The sequence below is a fragment of the Lepisma saccharinum genome, chromosome 12, assembly GCF_977018435.1.
Source record: "Lepisma saccharinum chromosome 12, izLepSacc3.1, whole genome shotgun sequence".
Classification (NCBI taxonomy): domain Eukaryota; kingdom Metazoa; phylum Arthropoda; class Insecta; order Zygentoma; family Lepismatidae; genus Lepisma; species Lepisma saccharinum.
Genome location: NC_139240.1, coordinates 70,553,742 through 70,567,665, shown reverse-complemented (window position 1 = coordinate 70,567,665; position 13,924 = coordinate 70,553,742).

The window sequence follows — 13,924 nt, the reverse complement described above, 5'->3', positions numbered from 1 at the left end:
CAAACCCTCAGTGAATGTGACCTCCCGAACAGAAGTAACACGACAAGGTGTACATGTTTCTTGTCGCTGAAACTTAATATCGTGCATAGTATAGCATGTTAGTTGGTAGTGCATATGGGGTGAATATTTTCCTATATACGGAAGGGGCTCGAGTTGATTGTAACTTCAGTCTGAAAACTCCCTTAGTGTACGATGGATAAAAGAGTTGATTGAAGGCAGAAGAAAAACAAAGTAGATTTCATTCTCTATCTAGGTATTGGTAATTAACAAACATTATATTAAATATTAATGTCCTTATGGTTAACGAACCTAATTTATTCTCACTATACAGTGAACAAAATATTTTAAGGTTTTACCCACTTTCGGGAATAATATTTTGTGATGTCTTCCAGTTTTAACTTTTGTTGGTATAATATCCTGCATTACTTTTATGAGACGAGACGAGACAGACCAAAGTCTCGTCTCGTGGGCAACACTAATCTTTAACCAGTTAGTGAAGGAATTAGTTTGGTATTTTATAAATATCTGCTATGTATAAAATTAACAAATTTATTTATTTATATGCATTTAATAATAATAATAATGTATTTTTAATTATTTAGTAATTTATCCTTACATTAAAAAAAAATATAAATATGCATATCGTATGATTTATAAAAATGTGTGGGGGTGAATTTGTACATTAAGATCCCCCCCCACCAGTCTTTAATGATTTCGCACCCTGCTGGTCCTCCCACTTTCCACCTTCCTCCAATAAAAAAAAAATATCAAGTCGATCACCGAGCTTGTTGTCACAATGAAATGAGCAGTTCTTGGAATGAGACTAATCTCTGCAGCCACACATTCCGTGTTCTGGAGCAAAAGCGTTCCCTTCTCTCGAGTCATCGCCTTGGCAGCGGCCGTGAATAACGACGCCGCCTGGTGGCAGGAGCGAAACGTTGGCCGCGCAATTTGCAAGGAAATGAAATTCACGCAGCGAGTGTTTACGGGAAGGAAGTGTTTCCGCTATATTGGTTTAGGCTGTCAAGGGAAGCATCTCGTTGGACCGCCCAGGTTCGAGCTGCGATTGCGGAAGTTGCTCTTGCTTTCCACACGTAACAGCCAAGAGACTCTTAAGAGTGGCCTGGAGGTTGGCATGTGAAGGTAGTTTCCTGGCCCGATGCGATACAGAGACACCTAGCGACATATCAGGGGACTAGGAATTATTTTCGGCTGTCCTAAACCAGAGGTCAGAGAACCTTTCTCTCTTCACCCCCCCCCCCCCCTCCGTGACTCCCGCAGTGAGGTTTCGAGGAAAAGGACACCCACCTGTTTCTTTTCGAGGCTAAAATTTCTCCACTGGCAAAGCAATTCGCATTTCACTGCTTGCTGGCTGACTCTTGCATGGAGCGAGACGAGTGGCAGGCCCCCGAGACAGAACCTTCATCACTGAAATTTTGATTGAATAAATTTGGTTGATTACAGTGGCTACTGTAATTATGTTGAATTTTCTTGTTGAGGTTGGAATTATCAATTGAGAGTAAAGAAGGAGGTAGAGAATATCAGTTGAAAGAATGTAATTTTTTTGAAGGGGGTATTTTTTATACAACATCGATATATAATAATAATAATAATAAGGCAAAAATTAGTAAGAGTTACTATTTCAACTATTAACGAATAGAGTCCTTATAATAATTAGAGATGGACAGGAGCGAAACTACCTGGAATTTAAAAAGAGGAAACGTGGACATGCGTAATAACATATGGAAAAACTGAAAAGGAGAAAGACGGACAAAACAGTGTAACAAAATGTACAGTAGTAACAAAGATGTCAGGAAACAATAGTTTAATATTGAACTTACACTTTGATGAAGTAGTTTTCTTTGTTATGATCTGAATTAAGTCCCTTTGCACAATTCTCATCGTTGGAGTTCACGACGGGACGGAACCCAGCTGTACAGAGGATTCAAACACCCGCGCGAACTAGCCCTCCCCGTCAGCCTTGGGCAATTTTGCAACAGAGGCATCTAGTGGCCAAGTGGTGAACCGCTTGCGATTTCAGAACATACTGGCGGCCGTATCTTTCGCCGTTGATAATAATACATGAGTTTTTTAAACAATCATTTTTGGCTGTGCAAGTGTCTTTTGAAAGAAAAACACTTTCTAGATTGGTCATAAAAGAATTGATCATTAAATTAGTATGCATCATAATGGCCATTTTCGTTTGTGCTACCCGCAAATCGCAAAACCATTCTGTGCTTATTTACGTATTTTCTTATGGGAAATTGAAAAAAAATAATGCAATTTGTGCACATTTATCAAATTGAAATTGCATAAATGTGTCATGTCCTCAAAGTTTCATAAAGTAAGTTCACATCTACTTTGTGTTTTCCGGCAAAGTTTTGCCCTAAAACATTATATTCAACAAAATATAAAAAAGCCCATGTTAAATTTAAGCGCTTTCCATGGCGACCTTCGCCAAACTCCACCGCCCTCTTAAAGCACGAATACAGTCTGAAAAGGTCCCATCTGAAATCATTCTCCCCGGTAATCTTACCCGGGTCTCTCGTGTGCACCATCATCGTAGCCAGTGTTGCCACAATATGAGGGCACAATTTCCCTTTCTATGAGTCAAAATTTCCCTTTTCGGACTGATTTTTCCCTTCACCTAAAAATATCAAATAATAATAATAACAATAATAAAAGAAACTTGTAGCAGCAGCAGTTGCAATTATTATTATTATTATTATTATTATTATTATTAGTGCTAGTGGTGGTAGCAGTAGTAGTAGTATTTACGTTGGTCTATTTCGAATAAATAAAATATATTAAACAATTTTTTCACATAGGCCTACATGTCAGCTTCATCGCTTTTTTGCCAGATGTCCCAGATTTGAATCCTGGTCAGCAACCATTAAATCGTTAATCCTCATCGTTACTATTATCCGAAGATGCATAAAAGCGACGTACGTACAATAAACTTGACAGAAATATATACAGGCTTATATTCAAAGGATCAGAATGAGAAGAAACAGAAAAACATTAAAAAGATTAAAATGTGGATATGAAATTGGAAATTAACATAAAAGTGTAATAGTGTAGAGTCAGTTGTCTTAAAATTTCCCTGAAATTGTGGTATTTTTAATCAAAATTCCCTTTTGACTAAAAATTCTGTCCGAAGTTCCCTGCAAGAGGGAAATTTCCCTTCATGTGGCAACACTGGTCACTCCACGCTAGAGTGGTGCAGCGAGAGGATTTCGCTCGAGCGCTAAATAGTTCGCACGAACGACGCTAGATAGCGTACGTGATTGAGAGCTTCTTTGCTCGGGGAAATAACGCTCGAACAGGCAAAAGCAGCGGTACACGTTCGAAGCCCGGTAGTACACGTATAACCGTAATTTGTCTGTGGTAGTGGGAGACCTCAAATATGGATCTTGAAGTGAAAAACGTCGTGAAATTGAAACTTAAGTGAACATAGTCATTATTTCCATGTTAAAATGTAGTTTAGTCTATCTTAGCAGTACAGTGATATATGAAAATGAAATAGATGATTGTGGGCTGAAACTACCTACTATTATTGTGACATTAAATGATGATCCATTCAGCGTGCGATAGTGGTCCTGATTCGCGATTGTAGTAGTTCTTGATTGCTGTGTCTAAGAATAGTTTATGCTCGTAATCCAAGTCTACAAACTTTTCATTATTCATTACATGGGCGTCGGGAAGGGAGGGGTTCAAGCAAATCCGTCGACCACCCCCCTCGCAATTTGGCATCGTTCATTTCAAGTTACAAAAAGCAGTAAGTTTATATTTTTAATATTAATAACAAAAATACAGTTAATTTAGTTAGTATTCGAACAAAATAACCGAAGTGAAAAATACACTACAAAAAAATACTGTGTTAAATACAGGAACACGGCTATATTTTCTTATTCCACCCCTTAATCCACGTATCAATCCACGGAATATAGTATAGTGTGTTTCTGCGCGTGCGCGTGCGTTGTATTGAAATTTAAATTCAGCAAATAAGAGAAATTGTTTTGGAGTCCTCAAACTAACGATTTGTAGCAATGCACACGACACGAAAAATATGAAGTTTGTTATTTCATAGTACGTACAGTGGGATCCATGAGTATTGCCGTGCAAATTGTCCATGACTATTTTCATTAATTTTTCTCTTACATGCTATGCGTTTTCAAACGATGGATTTTTATGTAGACTGGTACAGAAGTTATCAACAGCTTGTTTTGAGTTTTCTTTTAATTCTTGAATCTCTTATTGGGTCAAATAAAGTGCACTAACATGGTGATTTGCACGGTAATACTCATGGATCCAACTGTACGTGGCTGTGAATTGCAATTGTTGTAATAAATACATTACGAAAACATTTTTAATTCATTTTTTTCGGAACCCGGTCAAGGGAAAATCTGCGAAACAGTTGAAAATCGCTCTCTTCGTTACATCACAGCCACAATTGCTATGGTGGAATAAACGTTGAGCGAGACGACGCATAGGGTAACGAAGGGGTAAAAATTTTCCTCCCGCATCGAAAGCCACATCGAGATTAGTACCCACTGTTGCCGTTTCCATGGCAACGCCTTCCAATTCATCTCCGTTATCTTATCTCTCGTATTTGCTTTCCTCCCTTCGCGGATTATAACGAATCCGATGACCTCGCAGGATTGGTCACGTGGTTTGTTGGACATAGCCTTAACTTCGTTGGTGAATGATGGGCTATGATCCGTACGAAATGTCTCTACCCAAAATACTGAACTCGATTCTAATTTCGTTGCAAATGTTCTGTCATTGAGAACTCTTCGATAGATTTTCAACCTTAGATTTACTGATCGTTGCTACCTTGTGTTTATTCCACTGAAACCGCTATTTTCTAATGGTTACACAGTTAAACCTTGTTTCTATGTTACAAAAAACACTAAATCTGCTGACCAAGGCAGTTTTATTTACATAAAAAACACTATACATTTTGATCCTGTTCCATTTAATTTTAGAAATATTCCTTTTTAAAGGAAGACGCAAGGATTACAGGTCGCTCCAATAACCAAGCAGAGAAATTTAACTAAATTAAGGCAGTGGAAGACTAGTAATAAAATATTTTAAGATTTAAGCCTTAAAATAGTAGGTTTTGCGAAAAAATACATGAGGGCTATATTGATTTGAGGTTTATTTGACATTTTACCTGACTGGCTTTAGACAACATACTGTGAATAAGGAATAAAAAAAACCATTACCAATCAGTAACTGAGTAATTCCATAAATAAAAATACATAGAAACCAAATGACGCAGTTAACTCTTTACATAATGAATGATAGTATTCTATAAATTCAATATCCCAACAACTTCCAACTTGTTTTATTTAATATAAAGTATTTCCCTTTATTTAAATTATATTTGAATATTAATTAAAATCTACAAATTATTCAATATTGTTATTATTGCATGAATAGATAAAAAGAGATATAACAGCTCGTATTCATTATCTAGCTTACGTATAGTAAAGATCGGCATAATTTGTATAAAAACAAATGCCCTGGCGAAGAAATTGATGCCAAATAGATGAAGAATTGAATAACAATAGATCCAGTTGAAGAAAAGTAAAGTTCCTGATTAATATTTTATGCATATTATCATAAATAGTAGTGTGCAAGCATAAAGCTTTGACATTGTCCTTCAAAGTCGGATGATCCCAATATAATCCTTGTCTTCCAATAAGTTTATAGGTGATTGACTATATACAATAAACGCTAAACAAGTCTAATTTCATTATTTAATTTATGCATTTGGTTAATTCTTTCCCGGGCGGTCCGAACACCACCCCACTAAATACGTCCTTGCTCACAAAGAACAGCTATTCTCAGGCCGGGATTCGAACCAGGGATCCCTCACGTAGTCTGTTCTAACCATTATGTCACGGACGTCGGCTAAAATCAGAGGAAACGTGAAAGTTAACTGATTGAGTTTATGTTTCAAGTTTACTTTATGCACAGTAAGACTAATCGGGATTGGACATACAGTTTAAAGCAGGGTTGTTACAGGTCCAGGAACCCATAAATTTTAATGGGTTCTGTTGGGTTCCGCTGCTGGACCGGAACATTTTTCCTCGCACAATTTAAATTCGGTCCAAGTTGCGTATTGTTATATTGAAAAAAGGTTCCTGGACCGTAATTCAATTGATGCGGGAAAAAAAGGTTCCTGGACCGAATTGAAATTCTACCGGAAGAAAGTTCCTGGACCGGAACCTTTTTTCTCGCACATTTTAAATTCGGTCCAAGTTGCGTGTTGTTATATTGAAAAAAAGGTTCCTGGACCGTAATTCAATTGATGCGGAAAAAAAGGTTCCTGGACCGAATTGAAATTCTTCCGGAGAAAAGTTCCTGGACCGGAACCTCTTTCCTCGCACATTTTAAATTCGGTCCAAGTTGCGTATTGTTATATTGAAAAAAGGTTCCTGGACCGTAATTCAATTGATGCGGGAAAAAAAGTTTCCTGGACCGAATTGAAATTCTACCGGAAGAAAGTTCCTGGACCGGAACCTCTTTCTTCGCACAATTTAAATTCGGTCCAAGTTGCGTATTGTTATATTGAAAAAAGGTTCCTGGACCGTAATTCAGTTGATGCGGGAAAAAAAGGTTCCTGGACCGAATTGAAATTCTTCCGGAAAAAAGGTTCATGGACCGAATTGAAATATTTTACAGGTAAAAATGTTCTTTACGGTCCAGAACCCAATTACGCTTGCTGATTTTCTCTCCTGTACCGGAATTGAATTTATTTAAAATTCCTGGACCTTTAACAACCCTGGTTTTAAGTAAGATCCGAAGCACCGTGCCTCCACTGGGTATCGAATCCGGGACCCCTTGATGGCAAGGCGACGACGTTTCCACTACGTCATCGGGGAGGTCCCACGTGGAAGTTGAAATCGGTCGCTTAATTTTGAACAATGGATCGTTGAAAGAGTGGTGGACAAATTGCAACGAACAGTCGGGCGAATTTCCTCCTTCCCTCCACTCTATCAGGTTTTCTTGTTAATCACAATTTCGACTCGGCTCTGTTGGAGAGTTAGTGTTTGGAGGTGGGGCACTCGGGATGATTTGTAATGTGTCATTTGGCTCTTGTTCGAAAGAACTGTTGCGCACCTCGGGACCACTTTTGTAATCGGAAGGGAAGGGGGACTCTTTACTCAAGAGCTCGCATCTGGAGGCTCTCTTGTGCGTCGTCACCCAATGAACCAATCAGCGCCATCCACTCGAGTGCCTTCACAAGCCGCACGTGCCGCGTCTGCTCATGTTTGTGAAAGGCGTGCGAGATAGAGAGAGCGAAATATATTTGTATATAGAAGAGAGAGAGAATGAGGGAGAGAGGGATAATGGAAGAGAGAGAAAAGACGAGAAAGAGTACGAAAAAGAACAAAAAGGGAGAAAGAGAGAGAGATATATATATAAGAGGAAGATTATACTATATGGACTGTATGGATTATTCTAAACCACAGGGTTTTTTTTCCAGGGAGGGAGCAAACTAGGCACATTTTCCCCCATAATAGTATTGTCCCCTCAAAAAGCATTTCTTCATTTTGAAGTTACATGTTCCTGCAATAATTAACATATACATATTACTATGACTGAAACGAAATTATGTTTGAAATATGCAAAATTTTGGTTGACCTTCATTTTCCAGGGGGGAGGAACCAATGCCCCCCCCCCTTCCGGACATCCATGTATATAATGGAAGTGAGAGAGATGAAATAATAATATATCAAGAAAGAGAGAGAGAGAGAGAGAGAGGGGGGACGGAAGGATAGAAATATAAGGGATGAGGAGACAGGTGAGTGGAGAAGGTTACATAATTTAGAACTACATAATTTGTATTCATGTCCAGATAATATTAGAATGATTAAATCAAGAAGACTTAGGTGGGCAGGCCATGTGGCACGAATGGGAGAGGAAAGAGGAGTTTACAGGATTCTTGTTGGGAAACCTGCTGGTAAGAGACCGGTAGGAAGGCCAAGACGAAGATGGAGGGACAACGTTGAGATGGACCTAAGGGAAATCGGTAGGGATGGAAGAGAGTATATAGATCTTGCTCAAGATAGGGACAGATGGAAGGCCTGTGTTGCTGCAGCCATGAACCTTTGGGTTTAAGAAGACTAGAGAGTTAGTTAGTTTAGTTAGAGAGAGAGAGTGAACAATGAAACATCGAGAAAAAGAGATGACAGAATGGAGAGAAGATGCTACTTGTGGATCAGAAAGCATTTTCGCTGCAAGTTCTCGAAAGCCAAGTTTTGTCAAAGCTTGCATCGAATTGTTTTCTTGAATTTGGAATTGTTGTTTTAAGTCCACTTTATGCACAGATAGGCTAATCGGCACTGTACCTACAGTTTAAACTGGGATCCGAACCTTCTCTTGTAAGCAAAGATATAAATTAGGTCTTGTAGAAAGGAGCGCGTTTCTTCATCCCGTTCCTTGGCTGTCACCTCCGCCTGTGAGGACAACGAGGTGTGGCAGCCGCATCTTGGGAGAGAGAGAAGGTGTCAGGTGGCGGGAAATCGGGCTTCAGGTGGGGTTGAGGAGAAGTGCATCTGCTGCTCGTTATTTTTATCCTGCAAGTATTTGTAAGTGGGCGGGGCAAGAGAGCTTCGTGGCTTCACGTAAAATCGATCGAAAATACTTGACTACACGGTCGCTATTCCAATGGAAATTGAGAAGGGACACGGACCTTCCGTAGACAGGGTCTCTACAAGTCAAGAAAAAGTGAAGAAATCATGCTTGTGGTCAATATTTTTTTTTTTGAATTTATAATGCTACATACCTGTACTGGGATTTGTAAAATTATATATTTGAAATTCTAAAATTGTATTGAGTTGTGGTTAAGATTTGTTCAGTTTGTTTCTTAATTGTTGTATGCGTGAAGTTTTATAAAAATATGAAATATATTAATATGGCCATTCTCCATCCAAGCATTCATTTTTACATGCATTAATAAAATTAAAGCAAGTGTAAATATCTTTTAAAGGTACAGCTTCAGTTTTCATCTTAACCGACCTTGTGGCAGAGGTTTTTCATTGAATAAAAATATATATCTTCTTAATTTCCAACTATACCTAAGTAGGGGGGCAATTAAATAAATGTGAAGAAAAAGGGGGGTAAGTCAAGAATTTTGGATTTATTATTTTGGTAGACACCCTGATAGAACTTGGAAATTCCATCCATGCACTTATGACCAGCTTCTTATTGAATGTCCTTTGTTGCCATTTAATTTTAGAAATAGTCCTTTTTAAAGGAAGACGCAAGGATTACAGGACTGTCCAATAACCAAGCAGAGAAATTTAACTAAATTAAGGCAGTGGAAGACTAGTAATAAAATGTTTTAAGATTTAGCCTTAAAATCGTAGGTTTTGCGAAAAAATACATGAGGGCTATATTTATACTCGCGCACTTTCGACGTGGCCTGTGGCCACGTCTTGTGCGCTCGCCGACGTGGTTCGCTTATTTGGAAAGTTTTGAACGTAAATTTATGTGTGTATGCGCTGTAATATGTACAAATAATCAAAATATTATTGGTTTCTTTGTTAATAATAAGCTGGGTAAGTAATAACAGTTTCAGGATAGTTAGTTAGATGTTTTATGTAAACGAAAGTAACATTTTACTTCTGTAGTGAGTTTTACATTTTTAAACATAATTGAAATAAAGAAATGTTTTCCTTCATTCTTCGCAAATTTCTATCTCTCCTCTGCAATGAATTCTGATGCTCACATTTTAAAATTCGAAAACTCTAATACTGTGCACAAAGTGGACTTAAAACACCAAATCAATCAATCAATCAATCGAAAACTCTAGCATAATTCCCTTACAGTAGCATTCGGGGTGAAAATAAACTATCTTTAAGTTCCCTAGCAACGTCCGTTTCCATGGTGAACAACAAGCACGGCAAGCTCTAAGGAATTGCATGTCATTATACCCCCTAAACATTTAGTTGAAACAAGCACGATGCAGATATTTACGCATTGAGTACAACAATATATACGTAATTGTATCTGGGCTGAAACTCCTTATTATGTAGATGTCACCCTTGTTTCAGGCACCTTTTCAAAACCATGAGTTCATTCATCTGTGTGCTATTGATCTGTGAGAAATGTAATGTACCTCGACAATTAAGAATTGAAGGAAAAAATGTGTGCAAAAGAAATGCCCGTGGCAACGGTTGCTAAGGACGTGAGAAAAGGGCATTTTCACCCTTAAGGAAGGGCTGATTGAGCGATTTTTGAATTTTCTCGGCCTTTTGGGACGATTTCATGGGGGGTCGTAATCGGGTGTTTTTCGCTTCCGGGGCTTCCTTCATGGAGAACATTTATGTCAGTGAGTGGTGGGATTGGGGCTATATATATATTGGATGGACTCGCGTACTTTCGACGTGGCCTTTGGCCACGTCTTGTACGCTCGCATGCGTGACCTTCGGCCACGTTGTGGTCGCAATCATGTTATAGATGGGGTTCTTCATAGATCTTAATGACTTTGAAAATGTCTGCATGGTGTATTGGATGATGGGGAACATATGTATAAGTTAGAAAAGTTTAGAAAGTAACTTTATATGTGTATGGGCTCTAATAAGGTACAAATATTCAAACTATTATTGTCTATTTTCTTAATAATGAACTGAGTAAGTAATAACCGTTTCAAGTTAATTAGTTGGATGTTTTGCATTTACGAATTAAATTGCGACACTAAATTGAAAATGTTATATTTACTTCTTTTGTCATTTTCACATTTTTGAACGTAATTGGATAATAACTGTTTTCCGTCATTCCCCTCTTTTGCCTACCTTGCCTCTGTAATAAATTCTGATGCTCGCATTTTGAAATTCGAAGAGTCTAGCATAATTCCCTTTCAGTAGTTTTCGGGGTGAAAATAAACATTCTTTAAGTTCCCTAGCAACGTCCGTTTCCATGAACAACAACAGGCACGGCAAGCTCTAAGGAATTGCATGTCATTATACCCCCTAAACATTTAGTTAAAACAAGCACGATGTAGATATTTACGCATTGAGTATAACGTAATTGTATCTGGGCTGAAACTCCTTATTATGTAGATGTCACACTTGTTTCAGGCACCTTTTCAAAACCATGAGTTCATTCATCTGTGTGCTATTGATCTGTGAGAAATATAATGTATCTCGACAATTAAGAATTGAAGGAAACAATGTGTGCTGCAAAAGAAATGCCCGTGGCAACGGTTGCTAAGGACGTGAAAAAAGAGCATTTTCACCCTTAAGGAAGGGCCGATTGAGCGATTTTTGAATTTTCTCGGCCTTTTGGGACGATTTCATGGGGGGTCGTAATCGGGCATTTTTCGCCTCCGGAGCTTCCTTCATGGAGAACATTTATGTCAGTGAGTCAGTCAGTGGTGGGATTGGGGCTATATATATATATTGGATGAGGTTTATTTGACATTTTACCTGACTGGCTTTAGACAACATAGATACTGTGAATAAGGAATTAAAAACCCATTATCAATCAGTAACTGAGTAATTCCATAAATAGAAATGCATAGAAACCAAATGACGCAGTTAACTCTTTACATAATGAATGATACTATTCTATAAATTCAATATCCCAACAACTTCCAACTTGTTTTATTTAATATAAAGTATTTCCCTTTATTTCAACCTAAGACCCATATTTTTATAGTCAATTTGGGCAGAGGACCTACCTTAAAACAAAAAATTACACAACTAACTTCTCAACGAAAATTCAAACCAACATAACAATTCTTTGATAAAGCCACTGCATAAGGTTATACACTTGCTGTTCAGTTCAAACAAATTGCTCTCATATAATTATACAATTAATGCAATTAACTGGTAACAAGCAGCATTTGTCCAGTCGGTAGGGCGTCCGGTTAACACCCCGAGTTCTGGGTTCGATTCCCGGGATGGGTATTCTAAGATGTCCCTCCATGGAAAGGCTCTCGGGTTTCCTCAGCCTCTTACCAGTGAGTACTACTATGACGATTAAACAGTTGTCACGTCACATTAAACATTCAGAGATGTATATTTCAAATTTAGGTAAATGAATAATATCAAAAAATCTAGTATTTTTTTGTAACAAATCCAATACTTGATCAGATATGATTTTCAATAGTAAAAACATATGTAATAAGAAAATAAGGTCTCATTTAATTTGATATTTCTCAATTAGAAACATATCAGATAATATGTACATAGAGAAAAAAACATGTTTTATTCAAGAATTATCTTTTGATCTAAATCGCCAAGATGAATATATAAAGGTGAATTGTGTAGCATTGCACAGCGCACAAAAAATGTTATATTCTCGAGGTTTATTTACAACATTCAAAATATTGTAAAGTTACTTTACAGGTACAAAGGCTTGTAAGATACAATAATATCTTAGTTTAACTTAAATCTGCACATTCATAGCAAATCATCAATACTGTAAAGCACATAGTACTCAATTTAATGTTTGAAAATTTCTTATATGATTGCATGCTAGGACCTAATGTAGAACCATTGTCACTAATGTTCAGAGAACTATAATAGTGTAAAATGACTGATACATTTAGAGTCTTAAGTGTTTTAATTTCCTTTGTTAACATCAGTGTTGCTGTCAGTTGGTTGCAGTGTTGCCACAATATGAGCGCACAATTTCCCTTTCCAAGGGGCAAAATTTCCCTTATTTGACCAATTTTTCCCTTCACATAAGCAAATTATATAATAATAATTATTATTAGTATTAATGGTAGTAGAAGCATTATTAGTGGTGGTGGTGGAAGCAGTAGTAGTACGTAGTTAAGTATTCCGTTGAATTCGTTATTCGTTTGAAAATAAAATTCACATTTCAGTTTCGTCACTTCCTGACCAGACGTCCCAGGTTTGTATCCTGGTCAGGAATCCATTTAATCGTTAATTCTCATCGTTACTATTTATCCAAAGATGCATAAAAGCAACGTACAATAAACTTAAAGGAGCAGAAACAAGTAGGAATAGCAAAATAAATAAATAACATAAAAATGTGAATATGAAATTCAAAATTAACATATACTGTAATAATGTATTCAGATGACCTTAAAATTTCCCTGCAATTGTGGTATTCTTCATCGAAATTCCCTTCATGTGGCAACACTGGTTGGTTGCAGTGCTGTAACGAAAGATCATGCTCCTGGAACCGACCATCCCGCGCCCTCAACTCGCATGGCATTGGCATCCGACGCAATGAAATCTCTCCCCAGATTCAGGGTGACAGAAGAAAGGGGTGGCGACCACCCTTAACCGAGGGACTGGTCTGCCGCAGGGGAGGCTTTCATCCGTCCGCCACGGATGAGTGAACGCAGCGGGCGCCATTCAAAGAGTCCCGGCGCGAGTCACGGGAGATTGTTTTAGGCAGATGTCATTGCGGAACCTGGTCCCGCCGACTGGACGTCGCGATTTTGCCTTTAGAGCGGTTTTAGGGGACGCACAATGCGCCAATGAAAACGCTAGGACATCTCTCTTCTAAAAAAGCCTCGTTCAATGTCGTCCGTAAAGCGATACATTTTTCGTTTGTCGTCTCCGCGTACCTTTGTCTAAAGCAGGATTGGTTCTACGTCCATCGTGCATCTTGAACCTGTGTTTGCAAACGCTTATCTCTTCATTGCTATTCTTTTGTTGTTCTATTTGACTTACGTTACGCCCTTGTCAACCTCCTTATGATGACGAAGATGGAAATGTATCAAAATGTATTGCAGAACCATGAACGTCCGCAGGATTTTTTCCAGGGAGGGGCAAGGAAGGTATTTTTTTCAGGGGGAGCAAACAATGCACATTTTCCCCAAAAATAGTGTTGTTCCCTAAAAAAACATTGCTTAAGTTTGAATTTATGGTGTTCATGCAATAATTAACACATATTATTGTGGCTAAAATGAAATCATATGTGTGAA